Source organism: Neovison vison, chromosome 11, assembly GCF_020171115.1.
Source record: "Neovison vison isolate M4711 chromosome 11, ASM_NN_V1, whole genome shotgun sequence".
NCBI lineage: Eukaryota > Metazoa > Chordata > Mammalia > Carnivora > Mustelidae > Neogale > Neogale vison.
The window spans coordinates 7292038-7305709 of record NC_058101.1 but is presented as its reverse complement, the minus strand read 5'-3'; the positions used below and the strand labels follow the sequence as shown (position 1 = coordinate 7305709).

Here is a 13672-nt window from a genome sequence, read left to right as displayed (position 1 = left end):
AAATAAGAGCAATTAATGGGGCGCCTGGGTGGCTCAGTGGGTTAAGCCTCTACCTTCCGCTCAGGTCATGATCTCAGGGTCCTGGGATGGAGCCCTGCATCGGCTCTCTTCCCCCGCCTCTCTGCCTACTTGTGATCTGTCAAATAAATAAAATCTTTTTTTTTTTTTTTAAGAACAATTATCTCCTGAAATCTTTTTAGATAAAGTAAAACTACATGTATTAAACCCTACTTTTTCCATGAACGCTTGAAAATCTGGAGATTTCTGTCACACTGGGATAGATACTATAAAATGTACGTTCCCTTGTTAATTAAAAACAGTCCTTTTTATTCATCCAGATACCAACATGATTATATCTGGTTTCCCTCACTATTTAGAGTCTCAACTACTTCAAAGATCATCATTCTACTTTCCACCTTTATCCCACTTAAAATCCCCATATATCCTGTATCTTCATCAACAACCTTTACTTCATTTTTTTTTTTTTTAAGATCTTATTTATTTGTTTGACAGAGATTACAAATAGGCAGAGACAGGCAGAGAGAGAGGAGGAAGCAGGCTCCCCGCTGAACAGAGAGCCTGATGTGGGGCTCGAACCCAGGACCCTGGGACTATGACCTGAGAGGAAGGCAGAGGCTTTAACTCACTGAGCCACCCAGGTGTCCCCTTTTAATTCATTCTCGTTTCTTAAAATGATTCCTCTCCCTTTGCCCAGACTAATGCCTGAAACATATCTACTCCAGCTCTCATGGGAAATTGCTATCAATTCCCACTATCTTTTCTGAATCTCTTAGTACCATTGAGAGGGAAGTGGAGGAGAGAAAGAAAAGTAACCATATACACAAGAAAGAAAAAAAGTCACGCTGGGCTTCATCCTATAATATACTGTGATTTCAAATAACTTAACTTAAAAAAAAAAAAAAAAACTGTCAGCAACCAAAGGAATTTTTGGTTCCTTCTTTGACTAATAAAACTTCAGCTTTTAGTTAAGTGCTTATTACTTCCTGGTTAAAAGTAAGTTTGGTGAATCACTAGTATAATGGAGCTGCCCACAACATAGATCTAATAATGTCTAAAATGAACTGACAATTCTTTCTAAAAGTTAAATACTGGCTGAACAGTAGTTAGGTTCAAATGGTAGATTTAGGTTCAAGTTAATGCAAAAATAACCAGAATAGAGCTACTTCATAGCCAGTTATTGTAAGTATTTATTCCAGAGACTGACTAAATTTAGCAGAAATATAGTAGAATAATCTATGTCTAGATAGACATATTGTTAGTCTATTGATAGACATATTAGTCTAGTTATAGTGTTGTTCCAACACTAGGATTCTAAGTCTATTAAAGAAGAACCAAGACCTTTGATTCCTACTCCAACACTCATTCCATAACTTCCTATCTGTAATGACTGAAATTCTACGCATTTTGGGGTACCCTGAAAATCCTTCTTGGTTCTTCTATAAACTATAACTGTCTTTCCTTTGAATTCTCAAAGTACTTTGAGTTGTCTTCATGGCACTTTATTAATCACATTGTTCCCTAAATTACTACCTGCATTAATCTTCCTCATTTCTCCTCTCAAATATAATCTGAGCTCTCCCTTAAATATTATTCTCTGAAAAGTCACAATTTTAAAAAATTGATGGCCACTACTTTATTTCCATCTTAAAAGCTTTTCTCTTCTTATCTCCTCCTAGTTCAAAATGCTTGCATCTTTTAATAGCCAGCATTCTCTTAGATCTGCAAATGGGCTCAACACATTCAAGCCACAGGACAATCTTCTTCGTAGTTTTAGCCTTTTTCCAGAAAATCCGCTTAGTCTGCCCACCACAGCCACGCTGCTTCCTGTCATAACGCCACTTTTCCTAGGCATAAAGAAAATCTTTGCCTTTCTTGTACTGTGTCACTTTGTGGGGCTGGTGCTTGCCACACTTCTTGCACAAAGCCCAGTAGGTTTTCATGTCTGCAAGAGCACTACTGGCACGGAAAACTGGAAAATCACAATTCTTAAAAAATCCAGCGACTTCCCAGTCTTCCACTTATCTGCATTGGCATGTTGATAACCTCCTCCTAATGCTTCTAGATTTCTACCACAAGGCAACTTCTCACCAAAATGCAGAAGTTCTCAAAGTTTTGTCTTCTAACCTGGCAATTTCAGAGTCTAATGGCGTTAGCTCTCTTACCTACCTAAATGCAAATCTAGTCTCTACCATGAGCTCAAATTTTTTTATTTTAACCCCATGCTGAATATCCTTACATGCCCTCACAGGATACCAATATATGCATCCCTCAAAATGCTTTCGGTATTTCTGTTAATGATGCCACCATCTTCTTGGGTAGAATGCTCAGTTCTAAGTGACTTTCCTTCTTGAAGCTTCAAACTGTGAAATCCTGACAACTCAAAAGTCTCTTGGAATTTGCCCCATTCTTTCCACTCCCACTGAATTTATACTCTACATCTTCCTCTAATCTTCCAAGCCTCTTTATCATGTGCAGAATACATTAATAGAGCAAAATTCAAACACCTGCATTTAATTTGAATTATAAGGCATGCCACAGATGCAGTCTGACATTCATTGTCCTGATAAATTCTGCAAATTTATTTCCCATCACACTTTTCACCTCTGTAACAAATTCTGTGTTCAAAGAACACTATGCCACTGACCACCATTCCCCAAACCGGCAATTTTCATTCTTTAGGCCACTGTCTTATTTCATTCAACCTAAGATGGATAAACAGGTGGGAAACATAAATTCTTCCAATATTCAATGAATGTCTACTATACATGTATCAGAAACTACTCAAGGAAAAACAGTGATGAACATGAAGGACTTGATCTGCTGCTCCAGAGAAATTTAAAGTCCAGTGGGAGACAAAATTCCTACATACAACTATGTGATAAATGCTACAGCCCTATCACAAAGAATATACCATTTGAAAATTGGAACAGGCATAAAAATTGGACATGCAAACAATGAATAAGTATCTCAAGCCAAAGCTAACAGAAAATTTTTAGGGGAGGACAATCTCCTCAAAACCTCACGCCACCAAATCCTGCCCCTGTTTACTCTTCAAAAATCTGCTCAAGATCTCATTCCAATTCCATCTCTGGTTTTCCTAACTAGGGTCCACCAAGAAGGATTAACCATTTCTTCCTCTTAGTATGGCAGATGTCTTCTAGCTCTTATTAATGCACTCAATCCTAATAATATATGTACATGAGTACAGGCACATCCCTCTCCTATTCCTAAGACGACTCCATGCTAATGCTAAAAGCACAAGCCCAGCAATGTTATGCTTCCAGGAGATACTCAAGACATAATCTTTGCAGCATCCACCATTGCTGTGCACTTAATAGGATTAAAAAAATCTGCTCAACAATTCTGATACTAAAGCCCTAAGAGAAGCAACAACTAAACTAGCTATGAAGGAATGTTAATGAATAGATTAAACACATTAAGCATGCAATTTCAGATGATCTTTATTCTTTTTAAGATTTTATTTATTTATTTGACAGAGACAGACACAGCGAGAGAGGCAACACAAGCATGGGGAGTGGGAGAGGGAGAAACAGGCTTCCCGCCAAGCAGGGAGCCAGATGCAGGGCTCAATCCCAGGACCCTGGGATCATGACCGGAGTGGAAGGCAGACGCTTAATGACTGAGCTACCCAGGTCCCCTCAAGCTATCTTTAAAGTCAACCACTAGGGCACTTGGGTGGCTCAGATGGTTAGGTGTCTGCCTTCAGCTCAGATCATGATCTCCTGGATCTGGGGTATCGAGCCCCATGTCAGGCTCCCAGCTCAGCTGGGAGTCTGCTTCTCCCTTTCCCTCTGCCTTTCCCCTTCCTGTGCTGTCTCTTTCTCAAATGAATAAAATCTTTTAAAATAAAAAATAAAGTCCATCAGCTACAGTCCTGTGCTTATTTATATGTAAATGCATATTCGTACACAGTCATCTACAAGAATACTTACTAATCCCGTAATATGAAGTCAGAGAGTTTTGAGATTAAAGGTCCAAACAAATCAAGCATAGCAGTTTTGGCACAAATAATTTTAAGAACTTTTAGAAATCCCCCCCCCAAATGAGCATTACAACAGACCCACACAATATAGCCAATTTCTTTTCAAAGGTAATTTTATCTTTTCAACAAATGATTTGGGCACAACCTGACATCCGCACATTAAAAACAAAAGGAAGTCTGACTCATACTTGGCACCCACGTACAAAAATTATTTTGAAATGGGACCACAGACAAATGCAAAACCTAAAATTCTAGGTTTCTAGAAGAAAACTTTTCTAGCCTTAGGTTAAGTAAAGATTTTAGATAAGACACAAAAAGAAAAGGAAAAAAAAACCCCTGCAAATTGGACCTCCATCAAAATGTATAACCTCTCATTTAAAAAGTCATCGTTTAGAAAATGAAAAGACAAGCCAGTCTGAAAAAAAACTATCTGTAGAATACATATCCGATAAAAGATTTGTATCCAGAAAAAAACCGCCATCTTGCGTAACTTAAAAAAAAAAAAAAAAACCCACAAAGCATTACTGAAAGCTAAAAAGTTAGTATTACCTGATTCTACTGATAGAACATTCTGTAAAATGCAAACTATAGGGTTAAATCAGATCAAAGGCTGGAGGCAGAAAGGACTATAAAGGAACAGGAGAGAACTTCCGGGGTAATGGGACTATCTTACTATCTTGATTGTGGTTGGTCATGGTTCCATGACTCCAGGTCTGTCTAAAGTCATTAAACTGCACAAGAGTGATCTCTACTAATAAATTATTCCTCAAATTTTAAATTTAGCAATACAATCATGCTTCATTATGTCAATCATTTCATGAACATTTATGGAAAATGCAATGTAAGGGAACCAAGATACCCTGAAATCAAGAGCATCCAGTTCAAAAAAAAAGCAATTTACTCAAAGTTGACACCTTTTACATATAAAATTAACAAAAATGAAAATTACTGGTAATATCCAGTACTGTAAGGGTGTGGGTTAACGGGCTCTTCCACAGTGTTGGTGAAAATATAAACTGTTATAACCTTTTGCAGATTTTTTTTTTTTAATTTTATTTATTTATTTGACAGAGATCACAAGTAGGCAGAGAGGCAGGCAGAGAGAGGAAGGGAAGCAGGCTCCTGGCTGAGCAGAGAGCCCGATGCGGAGCTCGATCCTAGGACCCTGAGACCATGACCCAAGCCAAAGGCAGAGACTTAACCCAATGAGCCACCCAGGCGCCCCTGGTTTTAATAAAACTGATTAAAAATGAAAGCATATAACCAATAATTCCACTTCTAAGATACACTACAAAGAAACAGACATGCAATTTCACAAAGATGTATATTCAAAGTTGTTTCACTGCCACAGAAGAAAATAAAGCAGTCTAAATGTCCATCAACAGGAAAATGGAAAGCTATAAAATAGAAAATTATGCACTATTTAAAACAGGGGGAAATAAAGTTATAAATGTGAACAAAATACAGTCCGCAAAAGTAATAATCAAACTGCAGAATCATTTGCAAACCCCATCTTTGGAAAAAAGCAGGATTTAAACAAAACAAAACAAAACAAAAAAACCTCATGGGTCCAGAGGAAAAAGAAAACAGTGCTATATACCAATTCGTAACACCACCGGTAAAACATTAAATCCTACTCTAAAATTTTCATTTAATTTCTGATAACGTTCTAACAGATACATGTATTTATTGGTTAGAAAACATGGCTCTAGGGGTGCCTGGTTGGCTCAGTCAGTAGAACAAGCAACTCTTAATCTGGGGATTTTGAGTATGAGCAAAATCTCTACACACAGGTGTAGAGATTACTAAAAGAAATAACTAAACTTAAACAAAAAAAATGACTCTAGAATAAAGGCCAAAGTGTGAGAAGTCATTCACCACTAATAGTAAAACAAAAAGGCAATCCCTGACATTATGCCTACATTAGTGACAATTTATGGTTCAAGTTTAAGTGTGTTTAAATATTACCAACTAATTGAAGATGGGACTGAGGAGGCTCAGAGATGGGGAAAACAGACTAACGGCACGCCGAAATTAAAACTGAGCCAATTACAGAATGAGTAGTGAAGAAAAACTCACTGGGGAAAAAAAGTAAAAGATAAAAGAAAAGCTTATTGCCTAGGATTATTCTAAGGTACACTCTCCAAGGTTTCCAAAAGCGGATTTAAAAAACATCTGATATGCTTATTTGATATAATTTTTTTGTAACCTGGTATTAATGGTCTTAGAAACAAAAATATAATAAACTGAGCCCAGACTATAATATAAATCAATTCATATGCAGTCATTAAAATACTATCAGACATTAAAACTCTCGAAGAAAACACTAAATACAGTATAAAATTTACAAGGTATGATTTCAATAATGTAGTAAAGGCTATGTATACACTTAGGCAAGAAAATGAATTAATTTTTTAGATCTACTATAGCAAAATAGTTTTCAGAGCAGATTACAATAAAAAGAACGTGGTAACACAAAAAAACAATGTCATATTCCATCAGTTCTTTTTAATCTTGGGGATCTCTGCAATGGCATGTCCATTCTCATTAAAGGAACTTCTCCATACATTGATAAAATGACTAGATCAATATAAATCATAAAATCTAACTATTACTGTTAACTTCAAACACCTGGCCGCAACCACATCCAAACGCACAGTCTAAAATTCACTCTTTGAGGAGCCTGGAGTGTCCTGACCACCTTATAAAGAGTGATAACTGTAGCATCTTTGGTCAAACAGTTGGGGGTGGGGGAATCGAGACAGGAATTTCACTCAGGGCAAATAACTGATGTGAAATTTCATATCTTATTTTGATGGCCATTTCAATGTTTTGAAAAAATAGCCAAAATGAAAATTGCTGAGAAGCTGAGATAGTATGTCATCTTACAAACAAAAACAACAAAAAACAGTAAGTTAAAAGAAAATTACAAAAATTTTTAAATCTACAAAAGTCTTGTTTCAGCACTGTAAAGTTACATGTACCATATCTTGATTTCTATAAAAAGAGCAAGATCTCTAGGAACAGGATGCATTTCTTTATAATAAAGAAACTATGTTACCAAAGGCTATGGTCTATGCTAGGACACTTATCTCTGCTACTGGATACTTAATAGGAGACTGGATACTTAACTCCCTTTCCCCTCTAGAGCCCCTTACTCAGAGCTGGGGGGCACACTAGTCAGGCCCAGGCCATTTCTCACTGAGCCACGGACTATTCCCAATCTCCACACCTAACCACATATTAAAACTGAACTTTTTGAAACTACAGAGATCTTCACCAATCAAAACAGCAATGAACCTTTTTAAGATTTTTTTTTGAAAGATTTTATCCATTTATTTGAGAGAGAGAGAGAGAGAACACACGCAGGGGGAGTAGGAGAGGGAAAAGGAGTCTCTCCACCTAGCAGGGAGCCCCATGCTGGGCTGAATCCCACATGACCTGAGCTGAAGGCAGATACTTAACGACTGAGCCACGCAGTCACCATTTAAGATTTTTTATTTTTAAGTAATCCCTACACCCAGCGTGGGGCTGGAATTCAGAACTGTAAGATCAAGAGTCCCATGTTCTACCAACTGAACCAACCAGTCGCTTCCAACGATGAATAGCTATTTAAAGCTGAAACCTTCAGAGCACCTGGGTGGCTCAGTGGGTTGGGGCTCTGTCTTAGGCTTCCTTATCTCGGGGTGCTCCAATGGAGCCCACTGTCTGGGGTCTTTGCTCAACAGGGAGCCTGCTTCCTCCTCTCTCTCTGCCTGCCTCTCTGCCTACTTGTGATCTCTCTCTGTCAAATAAATAAAATCTTTAAAAAAAAAAAAAAAAGGCAGAAACCTTTAATTTGTTGTGGCAGACCACAGAATGAAAATATCACAAACAAGATCTAAGCACCAGTGGTAGAAATAAACAAATAAAAGGTAGCTGTAGATTAAGTAAGACTTTTCTCAGACCCCAAAGTGAAGAAGGCAAACTTTGAAGTTCAGAAGCTCTTAAAATTGACCAAGCATTATGAAAAGGAAAAGCTGTGCCACGAAAATAAAAGCATATATTTATATTACCCTTTAAAGTTTAACAAGTAACCTACATATTCCTTTATCTCCTTGAAATAGATAGGATATTTAACTTCATTTGGAGAAAAAGAAACTGATGATTAGAGAGTCTAAGGAGAAGAGTTTAGAAGGTCCCTCAGAGTTATAAGAGGATTTAAAATCAGGTCTCCTGTCTCTAGTGGTATTTTCACTACACCTGGTTAAGAACAAACATTTAAAAGGAACAGCTATGGATTCAAATATAAAAATCTTTTGAAGTCCAACTGCTAGCTTATTTGATACTGTTGGGATATGTGAAAAAGGAGAGGACAGTAACATTAATACAAAAAAAAAAATCCAAGAGTCATCCCAAAATATCTCTGATGATGTACCAAAATAAGGTAAACTATCTAGAAATTAAAAGATATGAATAAACTGAGGATATCAACAGCTGTCAAGAAACAACTTCTATCGCTTCTGAAGCCAGTCCAGAGTTCTGGGATACCAACCAAACTTGTCCATGCAGCTCTTAAACAATGTAGAGTAACTAAGTAATATTTGTCAATTAAATTCTACTGAATTTAAATTCAAAAGCAACCCTTAAGTTTGTACCTACGAAACCCAGCCTTGAAAAGGGGTCATTCTCCACCTCTGTATCAACTCAGTGTAAAATGTGGGAAGTCTTAAAGTAACCTAAGAGAGAATTAATGTTCAATCCTGATAATGAGTAATCAACAGCAACAATTTCACAGGATCAAGAAAGCTGTTAAGAATCTAAACACACCAGAGACGCCTGGGTGGCTCAGTAGGTTAAGGCCTCTGCCTTCAGCTCTGGTCATGGTCCCAGGGTCCTGGGATCAAACCCGGCATGGGGCTCTCTGCTCTGAGAGGAGCCTGCTCCCACCCCCACTCCCCCTCCCGCCTACTTGTGATCTTTGTCTGTCAAATAAATAAATAAAACCTTAAAAAAAAAAAAACAAAACTCAGACCCTCATCTATGAAGGATCATCTTTTAAAAAAAAAAAAAAATCTAAACACACCATTAGTATTTACAAATTTTCAGCCACTGATATGGAAGTTTTCGTTTTTGATTTCTCATAAGCAAAATATGGATAAAGAGTATTTTTTGCTACCAACAGGGCCAGTTATCACTGAAACTCAAGAATCAAACTACTAGTGAACACTAAATTACAATATCAAATTATTTAAAGACTTTATTTCTTCTCCTTTCTTCTGCTTCTGATTCTTAAGTACCCCAAAAAATATTCTGGTTCCACTCTTAAAACTTGTTCACCACTAATACTTCAACGCCAAATGTTTAAAAACCGGAACCATAACAACTCTTAATAAGCAGCCCATTTGAAGTCCTTATCCTCCCAACTCCTTATAGCCTTTCAGAATTAAACAGCCTCTAGAGACTAAATCATAACACAGGAATACACGTGACTAATACCCCAAATTTAAGAAAACAGGACGGTAATATCACCAAAGAAACTAAACATAATCCAGTTCTAAGAAATTCAAACTAATCATACCGTGTATCTTTGAAAATCAGGAATTCTGGACATCAAAAGGACCACTGGATACTAACACGGCCAAGCGTTTACTAAGAAACTTTGTTCATACGTCCAAAGCTATATTAACTGCCAAATATGGAGCTAGACAAGGAATTCCTATCTTTCCCTCCAACATACGGGGCTCCGTAAGTGCAGCTGATGGTTCCCGGTTTCAGGTACAGGCAATGCTAGCAGTTGGGAGACTAGCACGGTGTGTAGAGCCTTGAACCTAAAAACAGTATTTTAACTTGGGGGGAGGGGGGTCAACTCTGCAATCACCGCAGCTTAGGTCCACGAGTTTTGTTGTCGTTTTTTAAAGGGAGCAAAGACACCTACCCTCAAAAAAAAAAAAAAAAAAAAAAAAAAAATCTGTTAAGAAATTAGGTATGCCTTGGGGGGAAAAATTGATCTATGCGGAAAACTAGATGCAAATCTATATTCGCTCCAAATCGGCACAGAGCCATCTTTAAAAATCTGCTTTTAAAGACGCAGATAAAATTCTATCAGATTCGACAAACAAAAATCAACACAATCTAGTTAGCTCACGATCTTGCCGTTGACCATCCTTCCCACCGCCCCCCCCCAAAGTAGGGGAACGGGAAGAAACCCATTTCCCAAAGCACTCAAACATCTTTCCTATCCCTGGGTCAATACGGAATTGTCTGCATAAAACGAGCAGAAAGAAGGTGTATGTTAGACACAGCCTCGGTTGTTGAACACGTTAGGGATAACCCCCCCCGGCGGGGGGGTCGTCCGAAGACCGCGGAGCTCCAGGTACCGGGCGAGCAACGCGGCGGCCGCCTTCAAACCCGGATTCTGTGTCGGTGCACAGAAATGGTGCCCGGAGGCCGCTACTTTCGCATCTGCGTCGCTTCTGCCTCCGCCGACACAGCCTATTCTCCCCTCCCCCACGGGCGGGGCGGCGACGGCCTCCCCGCTCCCCTGAAACCGGGAACGAGAGACGCAGACGACTCGGAGACCAGGCTGGTGGGCTCCCACCCTAAGACCCCCTCCCCGAAAGCCTGCTCCTCCACGTCCCGCATTCAGCCTGCACCAGCGCCTCCGGGAACTGCTGCGGCCCCGTTCCCGGCTCGCCACTTCGTCTCCCACAAATCCGGGCCCCACCTGTGCCCTCCGGGCCCTCCGTCCGCAGGACGCGCGCCGGTCACCCCCCTCCCACGCGGCCTCGCATCCTCACCTGGGAGGAAAGGTTTGGCTCCTAACGCGCACACACGGCAGCGCAGGCAGCCGGCGAGAACAATGTCTCTCCGCCGCGACCACCTCCGACACTACGGCTCACGCACAGGACGGTTGCCTCGAGCCGCGGCGCGCGAACGGAATGTCCCCTTCCGACCACCACACCGACCTCCCTTCCCGGCCCCCGTACACACCTCCAACCAACAGCGGCGGCGGGTACGTCGCGCGGAGGTCAGCAGGAGAGTCGCCGAGGACCGGCCGCAGCGGATTCTTCTCGCTCGCCGCCCCCTCCCTCCGACGAACCCCAAGCCTCGGAAGCCGGAGAGCCGCGAGCTCGTCTCCCTTACAACCACCTCTTCCCGGGCGCCAGGCGCTGCGGCGAGCGACAAGGAACACGGACGTCCCGCCCCCTTTGCCGCCGCCCCCTCTTATTGTTTTACCCCTGCCGAAAGGGCTGGGGAACCCCCCAGCACGGCTTCAGCCAATCACGCATCTCCTTCGCGAGCCGGACCCAACCCTCTCGCGTTTCTCTGCGGAGCACGCGCAGAACGCCGCCGCGCTCACGTACTCTCGCGCCCAGAAAGCCGGGGAACCGGAACCGGCCTGAAGCCGCGGCGAGAGTCCGCTGATTTGACGTCACAAGGAGGCTGCCTTTCTAATGCCCTACGGCGCTGGCCTCGCCGCCCTCCCGGACCGCGACCCGACAGGAACCGGTTGGCCGCAGCGCCGTGGCTTTGGCGGCGTCTGCTGGAGAGCGAGGTTCCTGGTCCCTTGCGGTTATGAATGTTAAGAGGGAAGGACCTCGGTCATTTTCTCTCCGAACCAGGTGCCTGCAGGTCGCCGCTCGAGACCGGAAAACGCAGCCAGTGGTTTCAGCTGTTTGCACCCTGCACTCGCCTACACTGTGTATGAACCCGTCCTGGGAAATGGAGGTATTAAACTCCACCCAGAAGGTCAAATTCAGCCTAACAGCTGAGCGCGGTGTCTGTCCTGGAGCCTGCCGGGTGCTAGGCCCTGGGATGGAGGGGAACAGGAGGCAGCCCGGACAGAGGGGGAAGAAATCTATTCCTTTGTGTGCGTGTTTTGTATTTAGCTGTGGCTGAATACATACTAAGCGTTTTACATGCTAAGGCTGTTAAAAGGCTGAAATCCCAGGAGGTATCAGGATTACAGCCCTGTCCTAGATCTAGGCCCACGCTTGGCCCCAGGGCATAGCTGGGAAAACACTAGACGCTGACTCTCGTGACCTTGATTCATGGAAAAAGCCAAATCTCCTGACAGTCAAGGAAGCCGCTTCGCACCTTCGTTCTGGCAATGTTGCTCCCAAGAATACCAAGACAGCAGGAGCAGTTTTGGAAGGAAGGGCTGAGAAAATGATGGAAGAAATGAAAGGGCAATTACAAAAGGAAAACACATTTATTACATGCCCATGTACCAAACAAGATGGGGGAATAGACAATTCATCAGTTTCAAGAACAGTGTTAAGGTATTTTCCATGTGTGAAAACCGAGGTTTATAGACACATAACATCTGAACCTCCGAAAACTGCAGTTTTTACCTTAGTTTGCTTAATAATTTTGTTACATGAAGAATATTTCAGCAGACTATAACTTTTATGAAATGAACTTTGACTTTTTTTTTCCTTTGAAGCATAGCATATTACATGAAGGTTTCCCTTTAAATCAAATACATCTGTACCAGGCACTCTTCAAAGTGCTTTATGTAATGGTTTAAGCATAACAAGCATAAGCAATTGTTTAAACATAACCTTATAGAGTAGTTACTATTTTATGCCCATTTTACAGATGAGGAAGCTGAAGTTTAAAGAGATCAAATAACTTGCCAAGGTCACACAGCTACGTCTGGGTGGAGCTGGGATTCAAATATAAGCAGTCACCATCACACTCCATGCCCTTAACCACAGGCTGTAGAATACTGTCAAAGTATTAATTGCCATGATTTATTTATCTCCTCTACTGCTGATTGATATTTTGATTGTTTCCAGATTGGGGTTCTTTTTTTAAAAGATTTTATTTATTTGACAGACAGAGATCACAAGTAGGCAGAGACACAGGCAGAGAGAGAAGGGGAAGCAGGCTCCCTGCCAAGCACAGAGCCTGATGAAGGGCTCTATCCCAGGACCCTGAGATCATGACCTGAACCAAAGGCAGAGGCTTAACCCACTGAGCCACCCAGGTGCCCCCAGTTTGGGGTTCTTATTCACAACCATTGTTCTTCTTCCTGATAATGGATCCTAGTGCATAGATAGAAAAGTTTGTCTAGAGCAATGTTTCTCAGAAATTAACTTACATCAAAATCACCTGGAGTGCTAGTTAAACCACAGACTGCTGAGCCCCACTCCCAGGGTTTCCGATTCAACAATTCTGTGTTGAGGCCTGAGAATTTACATTTCTAACAAGTTCCCAAGTGATGATGCTATTGCTGCTCTCTTAGCCACACTTTAAAAAACCACCTGGGTGGGGGCACCTGGGTGGCTCAGTGGGTTAAGCTTCTGCCTTCAGCTCAGGTCATGATCTCAGAGTCCTGGGATCGAGTCCCGCATTGGGCTCTGGGCTCTCTGCTCTGTAGGGAGCCTGCTTCCTCCTCTCTCTCTCTCTCTGCTTGTCTCTCTGTCCACTTGTGATCTCTCTCTGTCAAATAAATAAAATCTTTAAAACAAAAACAAAAAACAAAACAAAAAAACCACCTGGGTGGCTCAGTCAGTGAAGGACGCAACTCTTGATGTCAGGGCTGGGAGTTCAAGCCCCACGTTAGGTGTAGAGATTACTTAAAAATAAAAATCTTTAAAAAAAAAAAGGGGGGGTACCTGGGTGGCTCAGTGGGGCTAAGCCTCTGCCTTCGGTCAGGTC

General features: G+C 41.5%; 1 protein-coding gene across 4 annotated transcripts in view; it reads right to left on the bottom strand.

Annotated features, from left to right (window-relative positions):
- G3BP2 (G3BP stress granule assembly factor 2) overlaps positions 1 to 13672 on the bottom strand; it is an 87797-nt gene that overhangs the window by 23039 nt on the left and 51086 nt on the right. For 2 of the 4 annotated variants that reach the window (XM_044226178.1, XM_044226181.1), the window contains exon 1: positions 10997 to 11218. The exons of 1 other annotated variant lie outside the window; for it this stretch is intronic. The gene's annotated coding sequence lies outside the window, so the exon portion shown is untranslated. Of the gene's footprint in view, positions 1 to 10803; positions 10912 to 10996; positions 11219 to 13672 lie in introns of those variants that run through there. One more of the 4 variants, XM_044226179.1, reaches the window with a different exon arrangement.